Genomic DNA, 22,155 nt, shown 5'->3' on the forward strand with positions numbered 1-22,155 from the left:
CTGTTTAGCACAATGAAGGTGTACTCTCCGGGAAGCAGTACACTGATGAAGGGGGGTGGGGGGTGTTATTGATGCAGCAAGACGTTGGGACCGACGTCGACCAGTAGAGTGGTACCATTCAGGTATATAGGCCGTCCCAGTAAAAGTAGCATAAGATCGTCGCATTGAATGGAGATTTTGTTGAAAAATAGGATTTTGTAGCCAGAAGAGTGGGGAAAAATATGGTGTATTGGAACCCTGATAAGATGGTTCAAATGGTTCAAATGGCTCTGAGCACTATGGGACTTAACATCTTTGGTCATCAGTCCCCTAGAACTTAGAACTACTTAAACCTAACTAACCTAAGGACATCACACACATCCATGCCCGAGGCAGGATTCGAATCTGCGACCATAGCGGTCACGCGCTTCCAGACTGAAGCGCCTAGAACCGCTCGACCACACTGGCCGGCCCCTGATAAGACCAACCCTTTTCACGGAAAGCAATGTGTTACATTACTTATTGAACATCCCCCGTACATATTTACTCTGCAAACCAGTGTGAAGTGCGTGGCAGATGGTATTTAGAACGGCGCCACATGTATGCGATTCTTCCCGTTCCAAGCGCGTATGGGGCGCGGGAAGAAACATTGCTGAAATGTATCTATGTGTGTTGTAAGTAGTCTGTTGTTTTTTTTCCATTGTCCCGTCACGGCGATATTTAGCGAGGGGGCCAGGATTAAGACTATCTCTAGATTCTTCGCTTAATACAGGTTCTTGCAACTTTGCAAGTAGCCTTTCGTGGAATTATTTGCGTCTATCTGGAAGCGTCTGCCACCTGAGGATTTTTACAAATTTTTCATGTTGTTCTACCGTGCACTGTGCGTCAAACAAAGGTGTGAGCCTTTTTTTGTATCCTGTTCGTTCTGCAGAGATATGTGACAAGCTTCGAGTTGTAGAGTGTGTCTTGAGGAACAAATCGAGGATAGGAACCTGTGTCCAGAAACTTCATCCAATGACACTACAGAGCACTGAAGTAATGGGAGTCGGTGCCTGCCACTACGTCACCCTTCGGCAAATGTGACTCTGTACGTTGATGGACCATAGTGTAACGTTTCGCAATTCTGTTAGTTATTCAGTGCTAGCGACTTTTTGCTATGTTCGCCACTGGAGAAGATGGAGTTAGCTGCTGCCTATGAAGGCATTCCTTCTTTAAATGCAATGCTCTGTTGCCTTGGTGGATGACGGTTTTGGACACAGGTTTCCATCTGAATTTTATTTTTCTCCTGGAAGCCTCTGAAACCTCTAATGTTTTCGATATACGGGAGAAGAGTAAACTCAGTTGTAAACCTGTGTCCAAAACCATCATCCACCACGGCAGCACAGCATGGAATTCATAGAAGACAAGGTCTTTATACGCAGCAGCTAGCTCCATCTACTCCACGGGGTATGGTGGTGGCAGTCACTGAATCAAAAAGAAAAAGAAAAAGAAAAGAAAAAAAATAACAAAAAATGAAAAAAATGGGAGACGTTTCCGCAAGCACGGTCCGCAAGCACACAGAATAACGTTTGCTGCCAAAGGGCTGGCGTAGTGGAAGGCGTCGCCGCCTATGACTTCGACGCTCTGTAGCGCTGCTGGACGACATTTCTGGACACAGGTTCCTACCCAAAATTTGTTCCTCAATACACCATCTACACCTCTTTGAAGTTTGTTGTAACATTTTTGAGATATTTTATTTGGAAAGGGTCTCACACAACTGGGCAATATTTTAAGATAGGACTCACAAGAGATTTGTAAGAAGTCTCCTTTGCAAACTGCATTTTCCCAGTACTCTACCTTACCTACAACTGAGCTTATGTGATATTATAGTTCATACAGAGACTTCATTACCGTTTAAATTGATATAAATAGCGTGTACTGCCTGTCTCTGTTTTCCTAGCAGCAGATAAAACACTCTCAAGTGCTATTCTTCTGTTCTGGACCATGTAAACATCAACATTCTTCTCCTACAGCAGATGGTTTTATTACCCGTCTTAATACCTTAATTAATGAAAGGGGCAAGGGGAAAACTCTATACTTGTAACAGACAATAAACTGAAATGAAACCAAATGTTTCAGAAATAAAACCCCGATAAATTCGAGGCAGTATTGTCCAAACGAATGAAACTTAGCAATCCCCCAATACTGGGTTATAAGGCGAGCTCCTGTCCTGCTGTAAGACAAGATAAATATACGCGATAAGCATGAAAAACCAATGAGAAACAATGATAACTCGCGAAGCCCCTAGAGATAGTGATAACCAGAAAGAAACTTATATGAATTCCGGGAAATGTGAATCATGGAAGAAAGTTGTTAGCCATGAGAAGTCGTGTAATATGAACACATTAACAGGGACAGCATGACAGAGCGTACCACATCTGTGTCAATGGAATCGTATTGCCTGTTGCTCGCAGTTGAAACAGCGTAACTGCGTCATAACCGCAACAAAACGTGCCACGTGTATAACGATTTTAAACCAACCAAGAACTGCAACGTCGTCTAAAGGGGGTTGATTTTGCTCTCGGCTGTTTCCAACACGACGCTATCGAACTGTTATTAAATGGAAGTTAAAATCTTCTGGTTTATTAGGCCTCATCATGTTCCTTTTAAAATGTTCGACGTTTCAGCACCTCCGCTGGGATCTTCCTTAGGATCTTTTGATGTCCACTACTGCTATAACACGTCAGCTGCTGTCATGTGTAGTCCCAGCAGATAAGTACGGAGGAGGTGACCACTACAGTGTGGAGGTGATTGGTTAGGGTGTGGTCTCCTTACTTCTCTTATGAAAATGCTAAATGTGGAAGGATATGAACACATTTTACAGCACTGTGTACTTTGTACAGCAGTAGGAAAGTTTGAATACGATGAGTGACTTCATCAGCATGACAATGGACGCTATTTGTGAGGTAATGGTTGTACACAATAACAACAATAACATACCCGAAATGGAATGCCCTGCGTAAATGTGTGCGACATGAGCCCAATGGAACGTTTACTCCAGATTCCCAAGTCCAACGGCAGTACCATCTATGGCTTCAGTTCTTCTACATCTACATCTACATCTACATTTATACTCCGCAAGCCACCCAACGGTGTATGGAGGAGCGCACTTTACGTGCCACTAACATTACCTCCATTTTCTGTTCCTGTCGCATATGGTTCGCGGGAAGAACGACTGCCGGAAAGCCTCCGTGAGCGCTCGACTTTCTCAAATTTTACATTCGTGATCTCCTCGGGAGGTATATGTAGGGGGAAGCAATATATTCGATACCTGGACAGCAAGCTACACCGCGATGCAGAGCGCCTCTCTTGCAGAGTCTGCCACTTGACTTTGCTAAACATCTCCGTAACGCTATCACGCTTACATAATAACCCTGAGACGAAACGCGCCGCTCTTCTTTGGATCTTCTCCATCTCCACTGTCAACCCGACCTGGTACGGATCCCACACTGATGAGCAATACTCAAGTACAGGCCGAACGAGTGTTTTGTAAGCCACTTCCTTTGTTGACGGCCTACATTTTCTAAGGACTCTCCCAATGAATCTCAATCTGGTACCCGCCTTACCAACAATTAATTTTACACTCCTGGAAATTGAAATAAGAACACCGTGAATTCATTGTCCCAGGAAGGGGAAACTTTATTGACACATTCCTGGGATCAGATACATCACATGATCACACTGACAGAACCACAGGCACATAGACACAGGCAACAGAGCATGCACAATGTCGGCACTAGTACAGTGTATATCCACCTTTCGCAGCAATGCAGGCTGCTATTCTCCCATGGAGACGATCGTAGAGATGCTGGATGTAGTCCTGTGGAACGGCTTGCCATGCCATTTCCACCTGGCGCCTCAGTTGGACCAGCGTTCGTACTGGACGTGCAGACCGCGTGAGACGACGCTTCATCCAGTCCCAAACATGCTCAATGGGGGACAGATCCGGAGATCTTGCTGGCCAGGGTAGTTGACTTACACCTTCTAGAGCACGTTGGGTGGCACGGGATATATGCGGATGTGCATTGTCCTGTTGGAACAGCAAGTTCCCTTGCCGGTCTAGGAATGGTAGAACGATGGGTTCGATGACGGTTTGGATGTACCGTGCACTATTCAGTGTCCCCTCGACGATCACCAGAGGTGTACGGCCAGTGTAGGAGATCGCTCCCCACACCATGATGCCGGGTGTTGGCCCTGTGTGCCTCTGTCGTATGCAGTCCTGATTGTGGCGCTCACCTGCACGGCGCCAAAGACGCATACGACCATCATTGGCACCAAGACAGAAGCGACTCTCATCGCTGAAGACGACACGTCTCCATTCGTCCCTCCATTCACGCCTGTGGCGACACCACTGGAGGCGGGCTGCACGATGCTGGGGCGTGAGCGGAAGACGGCCTAACGGTGTGCGGGACCGTAGCCCAGCTTCATGGAGACCGTCGCGAATGGTCCTCGCTGATACCCCAGGAGCAACAGTGTCCGTAATTTGCTGGGAAGTGGCGGTGCGGTCCCCTACGGCAATGCGTAGGATCCTACGGTCTTGGCGTGCATCCGTGCGTCGCTGCGGTCCGGTCCCAGGTCGACGGACACGTGCACCTTCCGCCGACCACTGGCGACAACATCGATGTACTGTGGAGACCTCACGCCCCACGTGTTGAGCAATTCGGCGGTACGTCCACCCGGCCTCCCGCATGCCCACTATACGCCCTCGCTCAAAGTCCGTCAGCTGCACATACGGTTCACGTTCACGCTGTCGCGGCATGCTACCAGTGTTAAAGACTGCGATGGAGCTCCGTATGCCACGGCAAACTGGCTGACACTGACGGCGGCGGTGCACAAATGCTGCGCAGCTAGCGCCATTCGACGGCCAACACCGCGGTTCCTGGTGTGTCCGCTGTGCTGTGCGTGTGATCATTGCTTGTACAGCCCTCCCGCAGTGTCCGGAGCAAGTATGGTGGGTCTGACACACCGGTATCAATGTGTTCTTTTTTCCATTTCCAGGAGTGTATATGATCATTCCACTTCAGATCGTTACGCACGCATACTTCCAGATATTTTACTGAAGTAACTGCTACCAGTGTTTGTTCCGCTATCATATAATCATACAATAAAGGATCCTTCTTTCTATGTATTCGCAATACATTATATTTGTCTATGTTAAGGGTCTGTTGCCACTCCCTGCACCAAGTGCCTATCGCTGCAGATGTTCCTGCAATTTTCTAATGCTGCAACTTCTCTGTATAGTATAGCATCATCCGCAAAAAGCGGCATGGAACTTCCGACACTATCTACTAGGTCATTTATATATATTGTGAAAAGCAATGGTCCCATAACACTCCCCTGTCTGAACGGTCAGAGGTTACTTTAACGTCTGTAGACATCTCTCCATTGAGAACAACATGCTGTGTTCTGTTTTTGCTAAAAATTCTTCAATCCAGCCACACAGCTGGTCTGATTTTCCGTAGGCTCTTACTTTGTTTATCAGGCGACATTGTGGAACTGTATCGAACGCCTTCCGGAAGTCAAGGAAAATAGCATCTACCTGGGAGCCTGTATCTAATATTTTCTGGGTCTCATGAACAGATAAAGCGAGTTGGGTCCCATAGGACCGCTGTTTCCTGAATCCATGTTGATTCCTACAGAGCAGATTCTGGGTTTCCGGAAACGACATGATAAGCGAGCAAAAATCATGTTCTAATATTCTACAACAGATCGACGTCAGAGATAGAGGTCTATAGTTTTGCGCATGTGCTCGGCGACCCTTCTTGAAGACTGGGACTACCTGTGCTCTTTTCCAATCATTAGGAACCTTCCGTTCCTCTACAGACTTGCGGTACACGGCTGTTAGAAGGGGGGCAAGTTCTTTCGCATACTCTGTGTAGAATCGAATTGGTATCCGGTCAGGTCCAGTGGACTTCCCCCTGTTGAGTGATTCCAGTTGCTTTTCTATTCCTTGGACACTTATTTCGATGTCAGTCATTTTTTGTTTGTGCGAGGATTTAGAGAAGGAATTGCAGTGCGGTCTTCCTCTGTGAAACAACTTAGGAAAAAGGTGTTTAGTATTTCAGCTTTACGCATTTCATCCTCTGTTTCAATGCCATCATCGTCCCGGAGTGTCTGGATATGCTGTTTCGCGCCACTTAATGATTTAACGTAAGGCCAGAACTTCCTAGGATTTTCTGTCAAGTCGGTACATAGAATTTTACTTTCGAATTCACTGAACGCTTCACGCATAGCCCTCCTTACGCTAACTTTGACATCGTTTAGCTTCTGTTTATCTCAAAGGTTTTTGCTGCGTTTAAACTTGCAGTGGTGTTCACTTTGCTTTTGCAGTAGTTTCCTAACTTTGTTGTTGAACCACGGTGGGTTCTTCCCGTCCCTCACACTTTTACTCGGCACGTACCTGTCTAAAACGCATTTTCCTCTTGAGGAAGAATGGGCTGTCATTCTTACGCGTACATCGCGTCACCTGATTGAAAGCGTCCCCAGGAGAATTCAAGCAGTCATATGGGAGAAGAGTGGACACATTTATAGGGACCCAGATATTTTTGATTAGATAGCGTATTTAGAAAATTACCCTAAATCACAAACAGTGATTAACACCCCCCCCCTCCCCCGCCCCGCCTTTGTCTGAGTCTGTGAGGCAGAGAAGAGTTTTATTTCCTTCTAATGAGAAGAGCCTGTTTCATTTCTCCCTCCTTTGCTACTGTGCTGAGGAATTCCTGAAATTCCACCGGCCACTCACTTTTGAACCTCTCCGCTGGCTTGCGCTGCTCTGTCTGGTGACACGCGACGACCAGCTTAATTTACAGGCACTGCGGGCTTCTCCCCCCACTCCCACCGCCACCCTTCCCCTCACCAGGCCTCATGAATCGTTCCCCCCTCTCCCTGACCCTCCACGGCTGAACGGAGAGCTCGTTCTCCTGCATGACTACCGCTGCCGCTCCACGTTGACTCGCTCTGACCTTTCGTGAGCTTCGATTTTCCACCGCCCGCTCGTCTGTCCTGATCTTTATCTGTGGGGAAAAAAAGGAAGCCCCGTTTAAGAACAGGCCTCTTGCAAATTACGGCGCAGAAGCCTCGCAGGAAGCTACGAAGCAAACGAGTTGCTTTAAGTATGTAACAAAGAGCTTTCAACGCCAAGTGCTTTCAAATTTACGTTTTTTATCGCCTCTAACAAAAGGTTGCAAGTTTCAGAGAATCCCAATGAATAGTTAATAGGACCTAATGTCTTTCGGATGTAAAAATACATTCTCACTTCTTTGTCGACAATCTACCAGGGGTGCTTTTCGGTTCTTTCGCCTTGCTAATAACTGTTTTCATTCATCGTTGTTTCTGTTACTAAGAGATTTTCTCCGTCCTCCATAAAATATCGGTCATCTTTCTTCATTTGTGTGATACCCTAACAATTGCTTCCGAAACAGGTGTTATCCATAAATCCTTTGTTCAAATTAAATTTTTGTGGTTTTACTCCTCCCTCTAGCACCCATCTACATCTACCCTACATAATTGCTCTGAAAACTACTGTGAAGTGCTAGGTAGAGGATAAGTCCCATTGCACCAGTCATTAGGGCTTTTTAGCATTCAGTTCCCAAATGAAGCGCAGGAAGAATGATGGCTTGAAGGTCTCTTTGTGCGCTGTAATTGCTCTAAATTTTTATAGCGTAAAAGAATTTTACTTTGAGGAAGACTGCGTATGTCTTTTCAAATATGTACCCCCTCTGTGTTACCACAGATTACATGTCACATTTCACATTTGTACTGAGAATGCAGTGGTGCCTAGTTGTTTTAACAGCTCTGAGTGAAATGCATGGTGTTTCTGATTAAGCTCATCGATCTGCAGTCTTCTATAGGGCTCCATGAGCGGAAAACGACTTGACGCTTTGATGAACTGTTAGCGAGATACTGATACTAGTTAAATGACTAGAGACCGGTATATATGCATCATAAAAACCTTAACATATGCATGCAAATATATGCATGAAAAACGCTTAAAAACCCATGCAAATGTCGAAATATATAAGATCAAATAGTAAAAAAACAAGGTAGTTACTGCGTGCATAATATCGAAAAGTTGAACCTATGCATGTCAATTACGAGGTAGAGCGCCGGCCACGCTCACACACTACATTTAGAACGCTGATATCATTTTGTGGATACTTTCTGGGATTATTTTCTAAAAATTTGCAAAATGGGGACGCATATCGTGTTTCAAGAATTGTTATGTCTTTACTGTTGTTGCCGGTAACAAGCGGATGCGATGCGAGATAGTCGCAGCGAAACAATCGATATGTACAGGACCAAATTCGCGATATATCGTTCGCAGAGAGGTACGCTCAAAACTCCGTAATATTTTATTTGAAAAACGACATAGAATCATGAATTTATTGAACAGCATTAACATTTAATTAATACTATTGGACCGAAGCATCATTTACAATTTATTTTACATTTTTCTACTATTTTAAACATAAACGACGAAGTGCTGTTCCAAATGTTCGCTAGTAAGGTTGTGTCTTTCATCAATCAAAATATTTTTATTAGCAGAAAAAGACCGTTCTACATCGGCTGAGGTAAATGGACATTATTTGAATTTGGGTGCTATGTTGGCACTTATTGTGTATAGTAGAAGTTCACCCGACTCATTAATAAAACGATCAATTTGGCCCAAGGATTCAAAGCCTAGGTCATTATTTACTGTTTTCAAACTTTTCTTTAAGTTTTATTGGGTGTATCTCCGACAATGAGGAGTTCACTAGAATATATTTTTTTCATTAATGAACAAATTCATTCATCGCCAAATCTTGAGTTTCAAGCTTTCTAATACTTTCAGGTATATGGGAAAAATGAGTGCTAATCACAGCAATGTCTTTTTTAATACCGGAATCATTAAAAGCTACTTTGCACTGGCAAATTGCCAAAGCCTCGGCACTATCGAAGTCGTTTACTAACCCTGTAATGACCTCGAAATGTTCAATGTAAAACAGCACAGCTTCGACCCATGTACCCGAACAAGTTACCACTGGTTCTGGAGGTAAAGGCATATGTGATAATTTTTCTCTGTAAGCCTTGATACGAGCAGAAGCCTTTATAAAAACTTAATTTTTGGATGAAATCAGTTTATTTACATACTCAAACATGGAACGAACTTTTTCAGCAAGGCGATGTACTCCATGAGCAAACACGTCACATGAATCGAATTGGGATAAAATACTTGGAGGACTTTTCCTGTTTTGATCATATAGATAGCAGCATCTGAGAAAAAATCCTTTCATCTGCTGAAGATACTGGAAATATTTTTTAATACCCTCATTCACAAATTTAGCGATCGTAGAATGTTTTACTTTTTCAAGTTCTTTGCAAGCTGCTAAATAGGAAGAAGAAGGCTCTTCCTTTAAAGCACCAACAATTAATTTTATAATGTAACGGCTACAAGTGTATGCACGTTCGTCAACTTAAATCCAGAATTACGCTGTCGTTCAGTGCATTGCTTATTTCTTTGATAGCTTTTACGTAAATTATCGGTATATAATTTTCACGCAATTTTGATTCATCTGATATATTTTGATTTAAGCAATATTTGCGCTGCATGAATTTGAAGACAGAATTTGTAAGTCTGTGAAGAGGAATATTGCTTGCAATTAATGCTTCGCGTGGATCCTCGCTAAACGGAAATTTTTGGTTACCTTTGGACCAATCCATGCTACTGCAATTTGCTGTTGTCAGAAGTTGTTGTCGTGGTCCTTTCTTCTGCATTCCTGTGATATGAACACTTATCTTGATACGCTGGTATTTATGAAACTTTTTGTTTTTTTGTTTTGCTGTACGAAACGTTTTTCTCGCAAACTCGACAATATAAACAGCCCCGTCATATGCAAACGTTACATGATCGTCAGCTTTCCACGAAACAACATTTCTTTTTTTTTTGGGGGGGGGGGGGGGGGCATGGGGAACAACACCTTACACACTACACGTCGTAAACACGGTCAGTTGTGAACAAGTACATAGAAAGCAGAACTGAAACAACGGACGCGTGACTAAAAGCTTGCGTAGTTTAATTTAATTGTTGTTATGACAGCGAAGGGGATTAACCAGGGGCGCTAATGCAGGATCACTGACTCTGCCTGTTCCTGTTCCCTGGGCAGTGGCCTTTGGGTTAGCGATTGCACGCAGTTCTAGGTGCGCGTCAATCTGTGAGACATTGTAACTAGATCGAGCTACATACCGCCTGTCTAAATTTTTAAAATATTGTAAACATAGAGCTAAAATATGCATCGTTACTAGTATTTAGTTAGAATATGCAACAACTGGTGAAAAGGAGCCAAATATGCAAAAACATATGCACATGCAAATGCATACAATCTGGTCTCCATAAAACGACTGATTGTTTCATTCTTCTAGGATGCTACTTGTATTTATTCCCGCAGAACACGAGAAACACTAATTAATTCTTTATCTACCACCTGTTTAACAATTCACACGTAAACAATAATTTCAAAAATTCTCCTTGTAAATACAGCTAACTCATCACATATTTACTGATTATTTTTGACTGTTGTAGACTTAACATTTCGTTATAGAACTGAAATACAGCACAACACACCATAAAACGCGTCGGTGTGTAAGGTAGCAGTATTTAGCACCTTACTGTAATATGATACTTGTTGCAATGACGAGTTAGATATCGGTTATTATGTTATTTATCAGACAATCAGCCTATTGAAATTAATATAGGGAGTATCAGACGCTAGCACACTGGACTCGCATTCGGGTGGACGACGGTTCAATCCCGTATCCGGCCATCCTGATATAGGTTTTCCGCGATTTCCCTAAATCGCTCCAGGCAAATGCCAGGATGGTTCCTTCGAAAGGGCACGGCTGACTTACTTTCCTAATCCGATGAGACCGATGACCTCGCTCTCTGGTCCCCTCCCCCAAAACAACCTAACCCAAGTATCAGAGGGCATAAGACGCGTATTAACTTTAAGAAATTCACATGTTGCATGAAGTCGGAGTTCAGGTGATATTTTCACAGAGTTTGGCTGGAGCGGACGAGCGGCACTGCTCAAGGCAGGGCAGAGGGTGCGGAAGTTTACAACCGACCATTACGAGTCGGCATGCGAAAGCGTCCCACTGAGGGAAACGCACCGCCGGAGCAGGTAGGCACTCATTGCGCAAACAACAGGCCTTCAAGGGATGGCGCCACGGTGGCGCTGGGCGTTACGCCGACGCCACTATGTCGAGATGAGCTGGCGCCTAAGGGAGCCTTCCCACGAATCTTAACGTTTTCTGGGGCTTTCTAAGAAACACGGTTAAGCTAGTGCAATGACCTTTTCCCGCGCGAGGGCGAACAGAGAGACACGATTGGTGGGTTCAATTTTGAACGGAGTTTCAGTTTGTTCCAGAACATTCTAGGCGCAGTAAGGCGCGGAATGTTTTGATTGGCTGGAAGAAGCCAGGAAATAATAGTGGGAGCGAACAGTGCTGGTCTAGAGCCACAGGATTGGCCAGCTCGACAAATAGCGTGGGGGTGCTGATTTTTGCAGAGGGAAGCTTTTGGAACTGTTGTCAAGGAGAAGCTTCTTAGCACCTGTAGCAAGCGGACGTCGTGTTTTCGGCTCTGCTGTAAAAGAGTAAATTATTTTCAGTGTGCTGTGCAGAACCATGAATAAGTCTGCAACTGAAACTAGTATTCAGTTAGAGGAACTGTCATGTTTTACTGTTAGAGACAGGCCGATTCCGCTAATTACGGTTGGGAATACCGTCTCACAGGAAGCAGATAGGAGCCGAGCAATTTCCTTGAGCCACAATTAATTAAAGACGTTACTGGATTCCGCCTATGGGCCGGAGAGTCCCGTCTTAATGAATGCGAGACGAGTGGAAAAAAGCAGAATAATCTTTTGAATAGGAGTTTACGAACAGGAAGCCTGTTCGCGAAAATGAATTCATTTTTGTTACAGTTGAGGCTCGTCGACGACCAGACGCCATCGGCAGCTCGCTGACCTGGCCACGACTCTGCGTTTGGTAACGTGTTGCTCAGCTTGGTCATTTAATCCGATATTACGCACGCCTGTGTTTAGCAGAGCTCAGTTTTCCAGTCACGCTATTATTGAGAAAACGGTAATTGAAGTAGGTTTGTCTGACGTATTTTATGCCGTCTGACAAGGGCAGAGAGTAGAAAATAACAAGTACAGATGCGTTATCGGACCTTAAGAGTTAGTTTTGGATTTTGAGGGCCATTGCCATTACTAGCTTGATGTTATCACTTATAAATGTGCGTCATTGTTCAGTTTGATGTTAGGAAGGTTATTGTTCAATAAATATGTTCAATGCTTTCCTTGTTTGTTTAGTAGTGATCAGTTCCCTGAACATTATTTAGTTATTAAATATTAATAAAAGTTAGTGAAGAGGCAGTTTTAATTAACAGGTTCGGTCTCATAACAGGCCTTCAGCCAGAGCCTACGACCCGATCCAGTAGGGAAAGTGAACATGTAAAAGCATTTTTGTTAAAACCCCCCTACATTTGGCGGACCCGCCTTAGATCCCTTATCATCAATAATTGAAATAAACCCCGTCCATGTGCTTCACGACTGCTCGTTTCGTAATGATTAGGCAGTGCAAACCACTCAGCTATGGAGTACAGTTTAGACGGAACATAAAGATACCCGAAGTGCACCGCCTTTCCTTTCATTTAAATTCTGTTCTTAGTTTGCTTATTGCTATGGTTTTTGAAATAAATGGGCGATAGCCTGCAATTTAGAGATGACTGTATTTGATTTTCAATAAAATGTAATGCATAGTTTTTATAATATTAATGACTGAAAATTATTGTTTTAGTGAGCTGCCTCCGAACACACAGTGATGGACTACAATTCGGACGGTCGTTCCAACGTAAGGGGTACCGTCATACTATCTGCTACTGGTACTTCACATTGTTTATTGCGTCATCTGCTTAATGCTGCAATCTCAACTGCTCTGAAGTGTGAATCTTGGAGCTAAATATAATGGCTGCTAAAGTATCCAGTCTTTGCATCCCTTTCAAATGTCACCAAATTCTGATTGAATATTTGTCCATCTTCTTTCAGACAGTACGTCATAGTACTAGATACCTGCACCATCTACAAAAAGCCTGAGGTTACATTTGTAATATTGTCTGAAGGATCATTAACATAAAACGTAACAGTAAGTGTAAGAAACATGTCGCTGTAGTACACTTGAAATTTTCTTACATTTGTCGATGACTTCCCATCCAGCGTAACTTGCTGCCCCCTCCTCACCAAAAAATCGTAGACCAGTCACAAATTTTGCTTGTTACTCGATGCGATCAACTTTTAATAATACACTTGGACGTGACCAGGAGTTAAATGACTTTCAGAGTTCGAGAACACTGCATCCACCCGAGTGCCTTGATTGAAGGCTTACACAAAAGAAAGAACTGGCTTTCTCATGATCGATGCTTTCAGACTCCGTACTGTCTGGCGAGGAGGAGGTCATTCTGTCAAAGAACCACGGACCCTTCCGAGGCGAGATGTCTTCAGTTGCTCCACGAGACAGGTAGCCATACGGTAGGTGCAACCACAGTGGACGGGTATATTCGGAGAGGTGAAATATGTGGTCTTTGAAGAGGGACAGCAGCCTTTTCAGTTGTTGCAGGGACAACAACATAGATGATTCCTTGTAAGGTTAGCTATTGCGGTGTGGTACTGCAAACGGCTGAAAGCAAGGGGAAACTACAGCCGCTATTTTCCCAAGAACATGCTGCACTTCTGTTTGTTTAGTGATAATGGCAGCCGATTGGGTAAAACATTCCAGCGATGAAATAGCTTACCATTTAGATCTCTTGGTGTTGACCACTCAGGAAAAACGAAACTAGCTGGAGTCGTTAGGGAATTTCAAAAGAAAAATGGATACGTTAGTGCTGAATGTAGTGGGAATTAGTGATGTGTGATGGCAGGACTTATGATTTGGTGATTACAGGGTTATAAATACAAAATGAAATAGGGGTAACGCTGGAGAGTGGTAGGACTGATAATGGATAACAAAACAAGAATGTGGTAATGCTACTATGGTCAGCAAGTTAGCGCATTATGGTTGCCAAGACAGGCTCGAAGCGAATATCCACTACAGTAGTACAAGTATATACGCATACTAATCCACTGGTGATGAAGAGAAAGAATCTATGATGAGACGAGGGAAATTATTTAGATGGCTAAGACAGTCAGATGATTAACTGTGATGTAGGAGTGAAACCCGTTTGTAGGTAAAGAAAAAGAAGGACAAATACAAGGAGAATATGTTCTGGGGGAATGGAAGGAAAGAGGAATCCGCATTGCAGAATTTGGCGTGGAGCGTATGTAATCATTTCTAATGGTTCAAATGGCTCTGAGCACTATGCGAATTAACTTCTGAAGTCATCAGTCTCCTAAAACTTAGAACTAATTAAACCTATGGATACACACATCCATGCCCGAGGTAGGAATCGAACCTGCGACCGTAGCGGTCACGCGGTTCCAGACTGAAGCGCCTAGAATCGCACGGCCACTCCGGCCGGTAATCATTTCTAACGCTTGTCTTAATAATCATGTAAGAACGCCATCCACATGAATGAGACGTGGAGCCACTGGAAGCTGTCAGATCAAATAATGGTACGACAGGGTGCTAGTTTTTCCCACGCGCCGTTCAAGAGTGGAACGGTAGAGAGTCAACTTGAAGGTGGTTCATTGAACCCTCTGCCAGATACATTATTGTGAATAGCAGAGTAATCATGCAGATGTAGATGTAGACAGAGATATCGAAAATAAATTTTAAAATGACAGACAGATGTGGAATCTGACCATAATTTATTGCTTATGAAGAAAACCATATTATGTGGTCGATTGTTTTTCTTATCACATCTGAGGCGTTTCCGGTGTCAATCTCCGCCAGCCGGTGTGGCCGAGCGATTCTAGACGCTTCAGTGTGGAACCGCACTACCGGTACGGTCGCAGGTTCGAATCCTGCCTCGGGTATGGATGTGTGTGAGGTCCTTAGGTTAGTTGGGTTTAAGTAGTTCTAAGTTCTAGGGGACTGTTGAACTCAGAGCTATTTGAACGATTTTTTTGTCACTCTCCCACAGACAATCACTGTAGAGTGCGGGATGTACTGTTATTGGTTGGGGGGGGGGGGGGGCAGGAGAGAGTCAATCAGATTGGCTGGATAGCAGCTTCAGGTCAACGACTGCGAGTACCGCTGTCTGCGCGACAAGAGATGATTGTGGAGTGGACGTGCAGGCGAGGTGGACCGGACGAGACAGTGTTTGGATTCTCTGCGGGTACCGGTACCTTCAAGTGTCAAGGAAGACACGTCGATAGGGAGTCGCAATTGTGATGAAGAAGACAGGAAATGGTTGTCGATTACAATGGACAGATATCCGATAAGCCAACCTTGGAATTTTTGAGGCAGGGGGTTCCGGGTATAAGTCTCGCTAAAGACAATGGACGAAGTGCCAGACGACTTCCGGGATAAGAAGTCGTCCTCATTCAGCCAACTGCCTTGTCAAACAGGGTGAAGAAGTGGACGGAGTTTCAGGGCACACTCTTGCTCTCCGGATGGAAAACTGCTCCTAAACAAGAAAGAACCAGCAATACCAGCGGCATGAGGATGCACTTATCGTGTATCCACAGGACATGTGATCTGTAACGAGAAAGTTTCCCTGACCTCTCCATTGGCAAAAGATTTCGAAATAGACACCAATTCGGATATCCTGAAAGAGACTAGCAAGGGGTAGGTGACCACGAGAAAAGAAAAGAAATAGTTATGGGAGAACATGTGTTTGGTACTAAGAATGAAAGACGAGGAAGACTAATTACGTTCTACAGTTAATTTCAGCTAGTAATAGTGAATACTCGGTTCAAGACTCACAAGAGCAAGAGGTTCACTTGGAAAATTCGGGAGTATATCAGTCAGATTACATCATGGTTAGGCAGAGATTCCGAAATCAGATATTGGATTGTAAGGCGGGCCCAGGAGCATATACAGACTCAGATCACAGTTTAATAATGATGAAGGGTTGGCTGAAGTTTAAGACGAATTTGTCAGGACGAATCAATGCACGAAGAAGTGGGTTATGCAGTAAGAAGAAAAGCTTGAAGTTCTATGAGGGTGTAGATATAGCAGTAAGCAATAGATCGATAGGCAGTTCAGCTGAAGATGAATGGACATCTCTAAAAAAAACAGTCACAGAAGCAGGAAAGAAAAACGTAGACACAAAGAAGATGATTGCAAAGAAAGCATGGGTAACACAAGAAATAATTCAGTTGATAGATGAAATAAGGAACTACAAAAGTGTTCAGGGAAGTTCAGAATACAGAAATACGAGCCACAAAGAAACGAAATGAACAGGATGTGCGGGGAAGCTAAGGCGGAATGCCTGCTGGAGAAATGTGAAGAAATAGGAAAAGAAATAACTGTTGCAAGGACCGACTTATCATATAGAAACAGTCAAAAGATCCTTAAAATCAAGGGTGCTAGTGCTAAGAGTGCAATGGGAATTACACATTTAAATGCAGAGGAGAGAGCAGATATCGCACAATCAGCGTAACAGCTCTTCCATAAAATGCCGGCCGTTGGTGGCCGAGCGGTTCTGGCGCTACAGTCTCGAACCGCGCAACCGCTACGGTCGCAGGTTCGAATCCTGCCTCGGGCATGGTTGTGTGTGACGTCCTTAGGTTAGTTATGTTTAAGTAGTTCTAATTCTAGGAGACTGACGACCTCCGATGTTAAGTCCCATAGTGTTCAGAGCCATTTGAACCATCTGAACCAACTTTTGAGAAACATAATATCAGGGATGGCGATCACGAAGTAGATGGAGTTAAGAAAATATGCTATCTAGCTGCAAAATAACCCATGACGTTTTCAGCAAGGAGCACATCAAAAGCACACTGTTGTTGTTGTGGTCTTCAGTCCTGAGACTGGTTTGATGCAGCTATCCATGCTACTCTATCCTGTGCAAGCTTCTTCATCTCCCAGTACCTACTGCAGCCTACATCCTTCTGAATCTGCTTAGTGTATTCATTTCTTGGTCTCCCTCTACGATTTTTACCCTCCACGCTGCCCTCCAATACTAAATTGGTGATCCCTTGATGCCTCAGAACATGTCGTACCAGCCGATTCCGTCTTCTGGTCAAGTTGTGCCACAAACGTCTCTTCTCCCCAATCCTATTCAATACCACGTCATTAGTTACGTGATCTACCTACCTAATCTTCAACATTCTTATGTACCACCACATTTCGAAAGCTTCTATTCTGTTTTTGTCTAAGCTATTTATCGTCCACGTTTCACTTCCATCTAAGGCTACACTCCATACAAATACTTTCAGAAACTACTTCCTGAGATTTAAATCTATACTCTATGTTAACAAATTTTTGTTGTTCATAAACGCTTTCCTTGCCATTGCCAGTCTACATTTTATATCCTCTCTACTTCGACCATCATTAGTTATTTTGCTCCCCAAATAGCAAAACTCATTTACTACTTTAAGTGTCTCATTTCTTAATCTAATTCCCTCAGCATCACCCGACTTAATTCGACTACATTCCATTATCCTCGTTTTGCTTTTGTTGATGTTCATCTTATACCCTCCTTTCAAGACCACTGGAAAAAGCACATTCCTGACCTAGGGAAGTCTACTAGTATCAAACATAGATCTTAATTTGAGGAAGATATTTCTCAGAACATATGTTTGGAGCATAGCGTTGTATGGTAGTGCAACATGTACTGTGGGAAAACCAGAAAAGAAAAGAGTCGAAGCATTTGAGATGTGGTGTTACTGAAGAATGCTGTAATTTAGGTGGAATGATAGGGTAAGGAATGAGGAGGTTCTATGGACAATCAACAAGCAAAGGAATATACGGAAAGCACAAACAAGAAGAAGGGACTGAATGATATGGCATCTTCTGACACATGAGAGGATAACTTCCATGCTACTGGAGGGAGTTGTAGAAGGTAAAAACGGTAGAGGAAAACTGAGATTGGATACACCCAGTAAATAATTGAGCATGTAGGTTGCAAGTGCAACTCTGAGAGATGAAAAGATTGGTATGGTAAAGAAAATAGTGGTGAGCCGTGTCAAACCAGTCAGAAAACGACGGACTAAGAGAAAATACGAACATGTCTCTGTTAGAAGTGTGACGGGATAACGGGATACTGTATTGAGAAAATCCATTGGTCTAAGGACTCCTAGAAAAGGCTTTCCAAGCAACTTGTGTTTTCATTTACACAACCTTCAGTCCGACGAGATTTTGCGATGCAGTGAACTGACTTGTATCTTGTGGTATGCTTCTAGAGGTACCTTGTCGATGTCGAAGCCAGACCAAGACGGCATGAGTAATTTTGCGAACTACCAGTAATAGAAGTGAATAACTGTAAGTAACTATACTTTCGTCCCAGTAGTGGGACATATAAAAGAAAAATGTAAGAAGCTATGTACGTCGTTGTAAAGTAGTTCACTGTGAAACAACTATCAAACAGTAACTGGGGTTTGATTTTAATGAAGGCTACCTTATTTGACGAATTTTCCTCAATTTAAGGTCTGGAAGTTTAAATATTCTTTTAATTTTAAAAGATTAACATTTTTTTGTCTTTTTAAAGGCTTGGAAGATACGAGCACAGAACGTGTTAATGGAAATTATGAATATATGTTAATAACTTTACAATGATTCGTGAATGCTTCATATTTGTATCTGTTCAAATGGTTCAAATGTCTCTGAGCACTATGCGACTTAACTTCTGAGGTCATCAGTCCCCTGGAACTTAGAACTACTTAAACCTAACTAACCTAAGGACATCACACACATCCATGTCCGAGGCAGGATTCGAACCTGCGACCATAGCGGTCGCGCGGTTCCAGACTGAAGCGCCTAGAACCGCTCGGCCACACCGGCCGGCGTTTGTATCTGTCTTTAGTTTCATAAAAAGTTTGGCGGTCAAAGCACTCAAGCATTCTAAAATGCTATTTTTAAAAGCTTTTTAAAAGGGATATTTATGAAATACTGATTCAAAATATGGCTGTCAGATACCTTGGTAGAACACAGTCTGACTGTTCGGCTAATGTTGTTTTCCCATGTTTGGCTACTGAGTGTCAATAAAGTGTTAAATATTATTGTGGCTTTGAGTGTACCACCAGTTCACTCCACTCTCCACAAATTCATGTGCGTGTCCTGTTCATGAACAGTAAATTAGAACTTAAGAAAATGCAAAATGGTAAAATATTTAGGATGTGGGACTTATATAAGTTGAAAGAACGAGAGATTGTTGAGAGTTTCAGAGGTTGCGTTAGGCAACGTGTGATTAAACGGGAAAGGGCGTGCTGTAGAATAAATGAGTAGTTTTGAGAAATGAAATAGTGAAGGCAACAGGTGATAGAATAGGTAAAAAGACGAAGCGTAGTAGAAATCCTTGGATATTGAATTGAACAGAAGAGGGAATAAGATATAAAATTCTCTATTACTAGCTGAAATTTGTTACAGAACTCAATTAGCCTTTTCCTCTCTCATTCCTTGTCCCAAGCGGATTGTGTCCTGCAACTTTTTTTCTGCTCGTTTCCCTACAACTGCATTCCAGTCTGCTATGACTATTAACTTTCATCTCCATTTACGTACTGTATTACGCTTCAATATCCTCTTATAAATTCTCTATCTCTTCATCTTCATCTTGCGACGTTGGCATGTATACCTGAACTATCGTTGTCGGTGTTGGTTTGCTGTAGATTCTACTAAGAACAACCCTATCACTGAACTGTTCACAGTAACACACTCTCTGCCCTAGCCTCGTATTCATAACGAATCCTACTCCCGTTATACCATTTCCTGATGCTTCTGATATTATCCTATACTCATCTGATCTTCTTTCCGTTTCACTTCACTGACTCCAACTGTAACTAGATTGAGCCTTTGCATTTCCCTTTGCAGATTTTGTAGACCCCCTACCACGCTACGTCTCGTATAACGTATCCTTTCATCGATTATTCTATCTTTCTCTCATGGTCACGGTGTCACCCATAGTATTTTGGCGTGATGAACCACTGAGTATGAGCTTAGGTCACAGCTGATAGGATTTGAGGGAATTCTTACTGCACAATGCTACGTCATTGATATCCTACATTCTACTGTGTTCCCTTTCATGTGACAGTTCTGAGGTGGGTGTTTTCAAAAGAATGATGTACATCGACACATGGTATATGTAGCTATGAACTGTCTGCATGGTGTTGAGCTACACCGCTGATCAGTAAGATCCGCAGATCTGTTCGCAATAGAACATACGTGGAAACAGCTCCGACGTGAACTCCATCTCAGTGCCAGTATCCAAGACTAGTTATATGAGTGGTGGGTCACCTTTCCTCGGAATAGCATAGAACCTTTTCAACTGAATCAGTATCCAGGTGAGAGAGGGTGCTACGTCATACTGAAAGTGGACTCATGTTGCTAAGTTACTTGTGATCGTCGAAATAACATATCGTCTCATCTGGTGATGTTTCGTTTCGTTTCCACTCGCTTACAGGGTGCTCCACATTTCTTTTTTGCAGGACGTGTAAATCAGCATCATACGTCGTGAATACAGTACGTAAGTGAATCTTGAGGGGATATTCAGGAAATAATATAGCACAGTTTGAACTACGAGGGTAACTCCAAAAGAAATGCACACTACTTAAAAAAAAAAGCCATCTTTTATTTTACATGTTTGAAAGTTTTACAGTGTGTAGATACATCCTTTAGGAACAATATTTTTATTTATCCACATAATTTCCACCCCTCTCAACTGCCTTACGCCATCTTGAAACCCTCACCTGTACACCATCACGGTAAAATTGTGGACCAACCTGTTGGAGCCACTGTTTGGCAGCGTGCACAAGGGAGTCATCATCTTCAAACCTTGCTCCACGAGGAGAGTCTTTCAGTTTCCCAAACAGATGATAGTCACATGGAGCCACGTCAGGACTGTAAGGCGGGTGTTTCAGTGTTGTCCATCCGAGTTTTGTGATCGCTTCCATGTTTTTTTTTCTTTTTTGACTGACATGTGGCCGTGCATTGTCGTGCAACAGCAAAGCATTCTGCTTTTTCCGATGTGGTCGAACACGACTCAGTCGAGCTTGAAGTTTCTTCAGTGTCGTCACATATGCATCAGAACTGATGCTGGTTCCACTTGGCATGATGTTCACAAGCAAGAGTCCTTGGGAATCGATAAACACTGTAGCCATAACTTTTCCAGCAGAAGGTGTGGTTCTGAATTTTTTTTCTTGGGTGAATTTGAGAGATGTCACTCCATTGACTGCCTCTTCGTCTGTGTTCAAAAATGATGGAGCCATGTTTAATCACCTGGCACAATTCTTCCAAGAAATTCATCTCCACCATTCTCGTACTGTTCCAAACGTACGCTGCATACAGGGTTTCTTGTTTCTTTGTGAGTGACTGTCAACATCCTGGGAACCCATCTGGCAGAAACCTTTTCTAACGCCAACGCTTTCAGTATTCTGCAAACATTTCCTTCCCTATCCCAACGTAGTGCGACAATTCGATCACTGTTGCGTCTGTCAGCAGTCACCAATTCGTTAACTCTCTGCACATTGCGTGGAGAGTGTGCAGTACGAGGCCTGCCGCTGCGAGGACAATCCTCAATATGGCCGTGCCCTCTTTCATCACGTAACCTGCTTGCCCACCGACTAACTGTACTGCGATCGACAGCAGCATCTCCATACACCTTTTCCCACCTCTTGTGGTTGTTTCCGACTGTCTAGTATTTACAGCACATGAATTCTATGACAGCACGTTGCTTCTGACGAACGTCAAGTGTAGCAGACACCTTGAAGACATGCTGTGACAGGGCCACTCACGGGAACAGGTTGAAGTAAGTTTGAAAACAAGCGGAAAGGATAGGGACTTGGTGCAGAGACTGGCAATTGACCCTTAACATAGACAAATGTAATGTATTGCGAATTCGTAGAAAGAAGGATATTTATTGTATGATTACATGATAGCGGAACAAACACTGGTAGCAGTTACTTCTGTAAAATATCTGCGAGTATGCGTACGGAACGATTTGAAGTGCAATGATCATATAAAATTAATTGTTGGTATGGCGGGTGCCAGGTTGAGATTCATTTGGAG

At 43.3% G+C, this 22,155-nt stretch overlaps 1 protein-coding gene across 1 annotated transcript in view; it reads right to left on the minus strand.

Annotated features, from left to right (window-relative positions):
- The window catches only part of LOC126336648 (probable G-protein coupled receptor CG31760), a 1,468,739-nt gene that overhangs the window by 433,645 nt on the left and 1,012,939 nt on the right, over positions 1 to 22,155 (minus strand). The gene's annotated exons all lie outside the window — the stretch shown is intronic.

Source organism: Schistocerca gregaria, chromosome 2 (genome assembly GCF_023897955.1).
Source record: "Schistocerca gregaria isolate iqSchGreg1 chromosome 2, iqSchGreg1.2, whole genome shotgun sequence".
Classification (NCBI taxonomy): Eukaryota; Metazoa; Arthropoda; class Insecta; order Orthoptera; family Acrididae; genus Schistocerca; species Schistocerca gregaria.